Raw genomic sequence first — 7,500 nt, 5'->3', positions numbered from 1 at the left:
CTGATTGAATGTCTACGGCCATACCATGTTGAAAGCACCAGTTCTCGTCCGATCACTGAAGTTAAGCAACATTGGGCCAAGTTAGTACTTGGATGGGTGACCGCCTGGGAATACTTGGTGTCGTAGACTAACACTTTTAACAACTTTTTTCTCTTTGTTTTTTCATATTTAGCATTTAATTTATGCCACATTTTCTCTGATTGAATGTCTACGGCCATACCATGTTGAAAGCACCAGTTCTCGTCCGATCACTGAAGTTAAGCAACATTGGGCCAAGTTAGTACTTGGATGGGTGACCGCCTGGGAATACTTGGTGTCGTAGACTAACAATTTTTTTTTATAACTTTTTTCTCTTCCTATTTTGCATTTGATTTATGCCAAATTTTCCCCACCCCACCCCACCCCTTTCCCCTCCCCTCCCCTCTCATTGTTAATCTGATTTCTTTTAGCACTTTTTGTTGGGAGAGTAAGCTATTATAATAGTTTTGTGGGCTGGAATGTTTGAAAACTTGGGTCCGAAATGATTGCCATGGCATTGGTGACTTATCTCAAGGTGTTTAAGACCATCTGCCAAATTTGTCCACGAGGTGTCAGCAGTGTGTACGCTCACATTTAGCTTAGTTTTCACCTTGTTTTGGCCTTTGCGTTTGTCCTGACAACTGTTTTACAAAAAACAAAAACATCTCCATCAGTACGACAAATAGCATTGTAAGGCTAAAAATTACTTACAATGTGCTTGTATATTATGAAACATGATCATTTTTGACCGAACCTGTTACAGAAGACAATTGTATATACAAACTCTGGTAACTTTTCATCTTTGTCTAAAACGACCAAGCTAATATTGCTTGATTCACTTCTACAAGAGGTGTGTATCAGCTCTGCTTCGATGGGTCGCTCACCTTGAGTCCGCTCGGGTTGAGTGTCTGTCTTAGTCAGTCACAAACATCTTTATTCAGGGTTAAAGAGAACCCACTAATCATTGAAATCTGTAGTTGAAACCTCTCACTGTTGTCACCTGTACTGTTTGGCGTTTAGCATTTATTTCACCCCACATTTTCTCTTCGTTATTGCATTTCATTTACGGCTTATTTTCGTGCCTTGGATGTCTACGGCCATACCATGTTGAAAGCACCAGTTCTCGTCCGATCACTGAAGTTAAGCAACATTGGGCCAAGTTAGTACTTGGATGGGTGACCGCCTGGGAATACTTGGTGTCGTAGGCTTTGCTTTTTTTCTACCCCTTCAAAGAAAAATGAAATGTATGTATATGTATTTTTTCTGGGCAAAATATGCGTCAGCCGGGAATCGAACCCGGGTCAACTGCTTGGAAGGCAGCTATGCTCACCACTATACCACTGACGCTTGCTTTAGGACAACAGGCGGCCTGAATAATTCAGATTCATTATGACTTGATTTCTGTGTTTCTTCAACAACAATCCAAAAAGTCACTGCCGTGACCAGGATTCGAACCTGGGTTACTGCGGCCACAACGCAGGGTCCTAACCACTAGACGATCACGGCTAGAGACACTTGTGAGGGCCTAGCACTGCTACCAAACATACAGCCATGCCATTTAAAACACTTGATCCATTTGGATCTGGTCATGCACTACAGAGTTTCCGTGGTGTAGCGGTTATCACATCTGCCTAACACGCAGAAGGTCTCCGGTTCGATCCCGGACGGAAACATTATCCCACGTGGTCTAACGGCTAGGATATCTGGCTTTCACCCAGGAGGCCCGGGTTCAACTCCCGGCGTGGGAAAATCTTTTGACACAAGCAGCTGATGCTTTGGAACAGTTGTAAATGAAAAAGAAATTGGAAAGTGGCCCAGACATCTTAGCCTGTGACCACTAGATCCAATTAGTTGACGAGGTGGCCGAGTGGTTAAGGCGTTGGACTGCTAATCCAATGGGCTCTGCCCGCGTGGGTTCGAATCCCATCCTCGTCGTAAGTTTTGTTCAAATGTTGCACTATCACACCACAGTGCAATTGCTGCAGCAACAGATATTATTCTCAAACGGAAAAATGTTTTCCGTTACCGGGAATCGAACCCGGGCCTGCTGGGTGAGAGCCAGCTATCCTAACCACTAGACCATAACGGAAGGATATCTGTAGTGCTAAGCAGTGCATTTTTAAACAGAGAATCTTCTGAAACTGGCTTTCTCAATTGTACAACAACATTAGCCGTTATTAACCATGTGGGCAGGTTTTGGACTTACATTGATACAACCACTGTCAACCTGCCTCCGTGGCGCAATCGGCTAGCGCGTTCGGCTGTTAACCGAAAGGTTGGTGGTTCGAGCCCACCCGGGGGCGCACAACATTTTGTAAAAGCAACACTGTTTTCTAACATCGTGTCATATCGGACCCAAAAAATGTCGATCTCGGCAGGATTCGAACCTGCAATCTTCTGATCCGTAGTCAGACGCGTTATCCGTTGCGCCACGAGACCCCTGTAATGGCAATGGTGGCATACACACAACTAATTTTTGTACTGCAGAAAAAAGTTAACAAAGAAATTGCCCCTCTTTCCAGCAGGTTCCTTAGTGTAGTGGTTATCACGTGTCCTTCACACGGACAAGGTCGCCGGTTCGATCCCGGCAGGAACCACGACATATTTTTCTTCTGTACAATTGTAAATTCAATTCAAAGTTGTTGTTACAGTTCCGATTATATAATTGGCGGCTAAAATGAACCAATTACGACGTGCCATTCAAAACTCCAGGGAGGAGGGGAGGGGACAATGTATCTAAAATTCATATTTCTGACAGTCTTGGACTTTGCAGTACCAGAACACATGCAAATTTCAAAGACTTTGGGTACCAGCGCAAAAAATGCCGCTGGAACAATTATTCCAAAGCAGACGACTCTTACTGAGCTAACAAAAAAAAAAAAAAAAAAAAAAAAATTCATAACAAGTTTATTTTGTATTTTAAACAAAATAGTTTTCTTCTGAGAATGGGTCGGATAAACCAGAAATTCTACTGTGATACTTCTGTAATTATCTAATAATCTAATAAAGATTGCAATATCTAAATTTTTGGAATTTTCCAGACATATCTGGTTTTGAAGATATTGAGTTAGAACTTCTAAAATTGAATTAATTGCCCCTTGTCCTCTCCCTTACTCCCTGCAAACACCGGATTCAACCGGACTCTGCCCCGCCCAGAAAAACAAATAATTTCAATCAATCACTCCACATGAACATATCGGCTCGTTGGTCTAGGGGTATGATTCTCGCTTAGGGTGCGAGAGGTCCCGGGTTCAAATCCCGGACGAGCCCATTCATATTTTTTCTTCTTCTTCTTGTGGATAAATTTTTGCACTTCCTTGCACATTTACAGGGTGTTTTTATTTAATAGGACAAAAGTATTGCTTTATTTATTTAACTCACTTGCAATTGACAGAAGTTAACAATCAATATCTCACTTTCTTCGTTGAAGCGGGGAGTTTTACATCAGAAAAAATCATTAATTAAACATTACAAACACCCTGTATATCATTTGGAAATGTGAGAGGAAAAAAACACCCAAATACATAAATTTGAAATAAGGATGTGCTAGTTAACACTGCAAGATATACGCCGGTCTAACTGCTGAAAGACTGCCAAAAGTAGACCCAATACCCCTAATCTGAAGCCTTTAGCTTTAGTAACAAAAAAGTTGTAGGCATTTTAAAATGACATTTTATGTACATGAAAAATTTGAAAGATTTCCATTGCTCATGGTAGAAATTTAGAAATTAAACTACGTAGCCCAACCTATTTTGGTCATAAATAAAATAACAATAAAAACAAGCATTTTAAAACTTGGTATTACTTGGTTTTAGTTCCATTTTTTTCCACTATGATTTTCCACGCTAACAAATGCAAGTTAAACCGAATTTTTTTTTTTTTTTTTTTGAGACAGAGATTGTGTTTTTATTGTAGAAATCTAATCAGTTACAGGCAACCTAACTTACGGACGAAAATGAGCTTTAATTTTATTTCATATTAATGTTTTAGATAAGATTTACACAAGTCAGATTGTAGTTAACAGCATGATATATATTTAATTGTTAGATATTTTTGCAGTGAATTGAAGTTTTCAAAGCAGGTATTTATCCAAAGACGAATGAAGGTACTATTTATTATCAACAGTAAAAATAGAAAAAACAGGTTTTGTGAAATCAGCCATCTATCTCAAATAGCCGCCACGAATATCAAATATAAGAACTGTTTTTGCACTTGCAGCCTGAAATCACAGCAAGGTCCTATGGTGTAATGGTTAGCACTCTGGACTCTGAATCCAGCGATCCGAGTTCAAATCTCGGTAGGACCTATGTTTTACGTTTTCATCTTTCTGAAATGCTACATTGCTGAATTTTTCATTGAGTCATCCCATTCCATGTGTAGGCCGTGATAGCTCAGTTGGGAGAGCGTTAGACTGAAGATCTAAAGGTCCCCGGTTCGATCCCGGGTCGCGGCATTTTGTTACATTGTTGGCAATATTTTTTTAAGGATAAAAATCAGAGGCACCACCGAGATTCGAACTCGGGATCTCCTGTTTACTAGACAGGCGCTTTAACCAACTAAGCCATGGCGCCTGTTGCACCTGTGAATCACACAATTGTGAGCATATCATAGGATTGCTGATAGGAAAAGAAAGAGGAACTGCAAAAAAAAGGTTATGATCGCCCAACGTGGGGCTCGAACCCACGACCCTGAGATTAAGAGTCTCATGCTCTACCGACTGAGCTAGCCGGGCTGTGTCTTTGTGTGCACAATGAGTTTAATATACCAAACGTTTTTTCTTTGTACCTGTGATAATGGCGCCAAATATAACCTAGTGCATTGCTAGCAGTCGTGGCCGAGTGGTTAAGGCGTCTGACTAGAAATCAGATTCCCTCTGGGAGCGTAGGTTCGAATCCTACCGACTGCGAACTTTTACCCATTGTTACATTCCACACAAGTTTGTATATGAGTTAAAATTTTCACATAAATGCGCTTCTTATATGCCAGCAACGTTGGTTCAGTGGTAGAATGCTCGCCTGCCACGCGGGCGGCCCGGGTTCGATTCCCGGACGTTGCAGCAAAGTTCAGTTTTGTTCAGATGGAAAAATGTTTTGCCATTCTAACATAATTACACAATAATTGAATTTTCAAAATGTAGCTTGGAGATGCGGGGTATCGATCCCCGTACCTCTCGCATGCTAAGCGAGCGCTCTACCATCTGAGCTACATCCCCCTAGACAAGTGACAAGGTTCCGGACTGTGCTTTGTGTTTTTCTGTGTCACACCTGACAAAGGTTGCGCTGTGACGCCCGGGAAAATAGTACCAAGTGTCTCCAACTATCACCAACCCTCGATAGCTCAGTTGGTAGAGCGGTGGACTGTAGAGTTGCAATGATTGTTAAGCAGACATCCATAGGTCACTGGTTCAAATCCGGTTCGAGGGAGGAATACTTTTTATTGTATTTGGTTAGAGAAAGCTGCTATTATCACATTAAAATTTTCAATAAGGAAAGAAAACTAAGTTTCAAATTTTCTCACATTCCACACCCAGTACAAATTCCTCGATAGTCTAGTGGTGAGGATCTCCGCCTGTCACGTGGAAGGCCCGGGTTCGATTCCCGGTCGGGGAGAATATTACCTTTTTAACAGATAGGGAGACATGCATTTCTACAGCAGGCAGTCAGGTCACCCCTCTAGCTTCACCAAAGTAGGCATATGTGATTTTCATCATTTGAATTTAACACCATTGGGCCCGGGTAGCTCAGTCGGTAGAGCGTTAGGCTTTTAACCTAACGGTCCAGGGTTCGAGCCCCTGCTCGGGCGCTACCATTTTGCTCAGACATACACTATTAACAAAGCAAAAATAGTATGGCCCGTAGGGGGATCGAACCCGTGACCTTCGCGTTATTAGCACGACGCTCTAACCAACTGAGCTAACGGGCCTTAGCAGGCAGAGTCGACATAAAACTTTGCTTGGATGTTGTGTGTTTAACAAATCGTTTGCATAGCTTGTGGGTTGAGGCTGCCAGTGATTGGGGACAACTGTCAGTTTGGCCGAGTGGTCTAAGGCGCTGCGTTCAGGTCGCAGTCCACTTCTGTGGGCGTGAGTTCGAATCTCACAGCTGACAAACAAAACTTTTGCCTCCTGTCCACAATAAGAATGAAACTCCTTACCAGTTAGACATCCAGCCCAAGCATCACATGGATAGCAGAGTGGCGCAGTGGAAGCGTGCTGGGCCCATAACCCAGAGGTCCGTAGATCGAAACTACGCTCTGCTAGGAACATTTTGTGCCAACATGACCCATTAGCGCAGAGGATAGCGCGTTGGACTTCTAATCCAAAGGTCCTGGGTTCGATCCCCAGATGGGTTGAAAAGTGATATTTTGATTTTGTCCACCCCCAAGTTTATTATGCTGTCAGGATGGCCGAGTGGTCTAAGGCGCCAGACTCAAGGTGTACACCTTGCTTTGCGATACAGAGTAAGCTAGTGAGAATTCTGGTCCTCGATGAGGGCATGGGTTCGAATCCCATTTCTGACAAAAATCTTTTTTTCAATGTGCAAAAGTAAGGTGGATGCGATGGAGAAGTTTGTTCAGATTTGTTTGCCTCCACTGCCACGCACGGGGATATAGCTCAGTGGTAGAGCATCCGGCTGCAGTCCGGCAGGTCCTTGGTTCAACTCCGAGTGTCCCCTGGATTTTAAATTTTGCCAAACTACAGCCGCAATCATATCCCTAGTGTCGCGAGCCTGAATCTAGATGGTTGTCCAAAAAACAACTGATTGGGCCAAACCGGGATTTGAACCCGGGACCTCCTGCACCCAAAGCAGGAATCATACCCCTAGACCATTTGGCCGCTGTTAACATCCACAGGTTGCCTTGTTTGATGTTAGTGACTATTGAGTTGCCCCTGCAAGCAAAATATCTCATTTGGCAGCGGTGGGATTCGAACCCACGCCCTCGAAAGGACTGGTGCCTTAAACCAGCGCCTTAGACCGCTCGGCCACGCTACCTTACATGCTCTCTTCTGGCCTGTCTGACATTTTACTTTTTCTCTTCGTATTTTCATACTTAGCATTTAATTTATGCCACATTTTTCCTGCTTGAATGTCTACGGCCATACCATGTTGAAAGCTGAAGTTAAGCAACATTGGGCCAAGTTAGTACTTGGATGGGTGACCGCCTGGGAATACTTGGTGTCGTAGACTAACACTTTTTTTTATAACTTTTTCCTCTTCCTATTTTCATATTATGCATTTTATTTATGCCACATTTTCCCTGATTAAATGTCTACGGCCATACCATGTTGAAAGCACCAGTTCTCGTCCGATCACTGAAGTTAAGCAACATTGGGCCAAGTTAGTACTTGGATGGGTGACCGCCTGGGAATACTTGGTGTCGTAGGCTAACATTTTTTTTTTATAACTTTTTTCTCTTCCTATTTTCATATTTTGCATTTAATTTATGCCACATTTTCCCTGATTGAATGTCTACGGCCATACC

The 7,500-nt window shown here is 42.7% G+C and overlaps 24 non-coding genes and 1 pseudogene across 24 annotated transcripts; 17 read left to right on the top strand and 8 right to left on the bottom strand.

Annotated features, from left to right (window-relative positions):
* The first annotated feature begins 10 nt into the window (after positions 1 to 10).
* LOC145330911 (5S ribosomal RNA) lies at positions 11 to 129 on the top strand. Its single transcript, XR_013883585.1, has one exon. It is a non-coding gene; the product is annotated as a 5S ribosomal RNA (ribosomal RNA).
* A 77-nt stretch (positions 130 to 206) lies between these two features.
* On the top strand, positions 207 to 325 carry LOC145330905 (5S ribosomal RNA). Its single transcript, XR_013883580.1, has one exon. It is a non-coding gene; the product is annotated as a 5S ribosomal RNA (ribosomal RNA).
* A 782-nt stretch (positions 326 to 1,107) lies between these two features.
* On the top strand, positions 1,108 to 1,226 carry LOC145330930 (5S ribosomal RNA). Its single transcript, XR_013883600.1, has one exon. It is a non-coding gene; the product is annotated as a 5S ribosomal RNA (ribosomal RNA).
* A 67-nt stretch (positions 1,227 to 1,293) lies between these two features.
* TRNAG-UCC (transfer RNA glycine (anticodon UCC)) lies at positions 1,294 to 1,365 on the bottom strand. Its single transcript has one exon. It is a non-coding gene; the product is annotated as a tRNA-Gly (tRNA).
* Positions 1,366 to 1,452: 87 nt separating this feature from the next.
* Positions 1,453 to 1,524, bottom strand: TRNAH-GUG (transfer RNA histidin (anticodon GUG)). Its single transcript has one exon. It is a non-coding gene; the product is annotated as a tRNA-His (tRNA).
* A 94-nt stretch (positions 1,525 to 1,618) lies between these two features.
* Positions 1,619 to 1,691, top strand: TRNAV-AAC (transfer RNA valine (anticodon AAC)). Its single transcript has one exon. It is a non-coding gene; the product is annotated as a tRNA-Val (tRNA).
* A 180-nt stretch (positions 1,692 to 1,871) lies between these two features.
* On the top strand, positions 1,872 to 1,953 carry TRNAS-GCU (transfer RNA serine (anticodon GCU)). Its single transcript has one exon. It is a non-coding gene; the product is annotated as a tRNA-Ser (tRNA).
* Positions 1,954 to 2,035: 82 nt separating this feature from the next.
* On the bottom strand, positions 2,036 to 2,107 carry TRNAE-CUC (transfer RNA glutamic acid (anticodon CUC)). Its single transcript has one exon. It is a non-coding gene; the product is annotated as a tRNA-Glu (tRNA).
* A 140-nt stretch (positions 2,108 to 2,247) lies between these two features.
* On the top strand, positions 2,248 to 2,321 carry TRNAN-GUU (transfer RNA asparagine (anticodon GUU)). Its single transcript has one exon. It is a non-coding gene; the product is annotated as a tRNA-Asn (tRNA).
* Positions 2,322 to 2,384: 63 nt separating this feature from the next.
* TRNAR-ACG (transfer RNA arginine (anticodon ACG)) lies at positions 2,385 to 2,457 on the bottom strand. Its single transcript has one exon. It is a non-coding gene; the product is annotated as a tRNA-Arg (tRNA).
* An 85-nt stretch (positions 2,458 to 2,542) lies between these two features.
* TRNAV-CAC (transfer RNA valine (anticodon CAC)) lies at positions 2,543 to 2,615 on the top strand. Its single transcript has one exon. It is a non-coding gene; the product is annotated as a tRNA-Val (tRNA).
* Positions 2,616 to 3,216: 601 nt separating this feature from the next.
* TRNAP-AGG (transfer RNA proline (anticodon AGG)) lies at positions 3,217 to 3,288 on the top strand. Its single transcript has one exon. It is a non-coding gene; the product is annotated as a tRNA-Pro (tRNA).
* A 964-nt stretch (positions 3,289 to 4,252) lies between these two features.
* On the top strand, positions 4,253 to 4,324 carry TRNAQ-CUG (transfer RNA glutamine (anticodon CUG)). Its single transcript has one exon. It is a non-coding gene; the product is annotated as a tRNA-Gln (tRNA).
* Positions 4,325 to 4,398: 74 nt separating this feature from the next.
* On the top strand, positions 4,399 to 4,471 carry TRNAF-GAA (transfer RNA phenylalanine (anticodon GAA)). Its single transcript has one exon. It is a non-coding gene; the product is annotated as a tRNA-Phe (tRNA).
* A 44-nt stretch (positions 4,472 to 4,515) lies between these two features.
* TRNAT-AGU (transfer RNA threonine (anticodon AGU)) lies at positions 4,516 to 4,589 on the bottom strand. Its single transcript has one exon. It is a non-coding gene; the product is annotated as a tRNA-Thr (tRNA).
* Positions 4,590 to 4,677: 88 nt separating this feature from the next.
* TRNAK-CUU (transfer RNA lysine (anticodon CUU)) lies at positions 4,678 to 4,750 on the bottom strand. The gene has a single exon. It is a non-coding gene; the product is annotated as a tRNA-Lys (tRNA).
* A 92-nt stretch (positions 4,751 to 4,842) lies between these two features.
* Positions 4,843 to 4,924, top strand: TRNAS-AGA (transfer RNA serine (anticodon AGA)). Its single transcript has one exon. It is a non-coding gene; the product is annotated as a tRNA-Ser (tRNA).
* A 420-nt stretch (positions 4,925 to 5,344) lies between these two features.
* On the top strand, positions 5,345 to 5,441 carry TRNAY-GUA (transfer RNA tyrosine (anticodon GUA)). The gene is made up of 2 exons: positions 5,345 to 5,381; positions 5,406 to 5,441. It is a non-coding gene; the product is annotated as a tRNA-Tyr (tRNA).
* Positions 5,442 to 6,041: 600 nt separating this feature from the next.
* TRNAL-CAG (transfer RNA leucine (anticodon CAG)) lies at positions 6,042 to 6,125 on the top strand. Its single transcript has one exon. It is a non-coding gene; the product is annotated as a tRNA-Leu (tRNA).
* A 288-nt stretch (positions 6,126 to 6,413) lies between these two features.
* TRNAL-CAA (transfer RNA leucine (anticodon CAA)) lies at positions 6,414 to 6,537 on the top strand. The gene is made up of 2 exons: positions 6,414 to 6,451; positions 6,493 to 6,537. It is a non-coding gene; the product is annotated as a tRNA-Leu (tRNA).
* Positions 6,538 to 6,620: 83 nt separating this feature from the next.
* TRNAC-GCA (transfer RNA cysteine (anticodon GCA)) lies at positions 6,621 to 6,692 on the top strand. The gene has a single exon. It is a non-coding gene; the product is annotated as a tRNA-Cys (tRNA).
* An 89-nt stretch (positions 6,693 to 6,781) lies between these two features.
* Positions 6,782 to 6,853, bottom strand: TRNAP-UGG (transfer RNA proline (anticodon UGG)). Its single transcript has one exon. It is a non-coding gene; the product is annotated as a tRNA-Pro (tRNA).
* Positions 6,854 to 6,928: 75 nt separating this feature from the next.
* Positions 6,929 to 7,010, bottom strand: TRNAL-AAG (transfer RNA leucine (anticodon AAG)). Its single transcript has one exon. It is a non-coding gene; the product is annotated as a tRNA-Leu (tRNA).
* Positions 7,011 to 7,106: 96 nt separating this feature from the next.
* LOC145330909 (5S ribosomal RNA) lies at positions 7,107 to 7,205 on the top strand (annotated as a pseudogene).
* An 80-nt stretch (positions 7,206 to 7,285) lies between these two features.
* On the top strand, positions 7,286 to 7,404 carry LOC145330927 (5S ribosomal RNA). The gene has a single exon (XR_013883597.1). It is a non-coding gene; the product is annotated as a 5S ribosomal RNA (ribosomal RNA).
* Positions 7,405 to 7,500: the final 96 nt, after the last annotated feature.

The sequence above is a fragment of the Acartia tonsa genome, chromosome 10 (assembly GCF_053477335.1).
Source record: "Acartia tonsa isolate MP-2025a chromosome 10, ASM5347733v1, whole genome shotgun sequence".
NCBI lineage: Eukaryota > Metazoa > Arthropoda > Copepoda > Calanoida > Acartiidae > Acartia > Acartia tonsa.
Note: the sequence above shows the minus strand (reverse complement) of the source record. Positions and strands in the feature narration are given on the sequence as shown.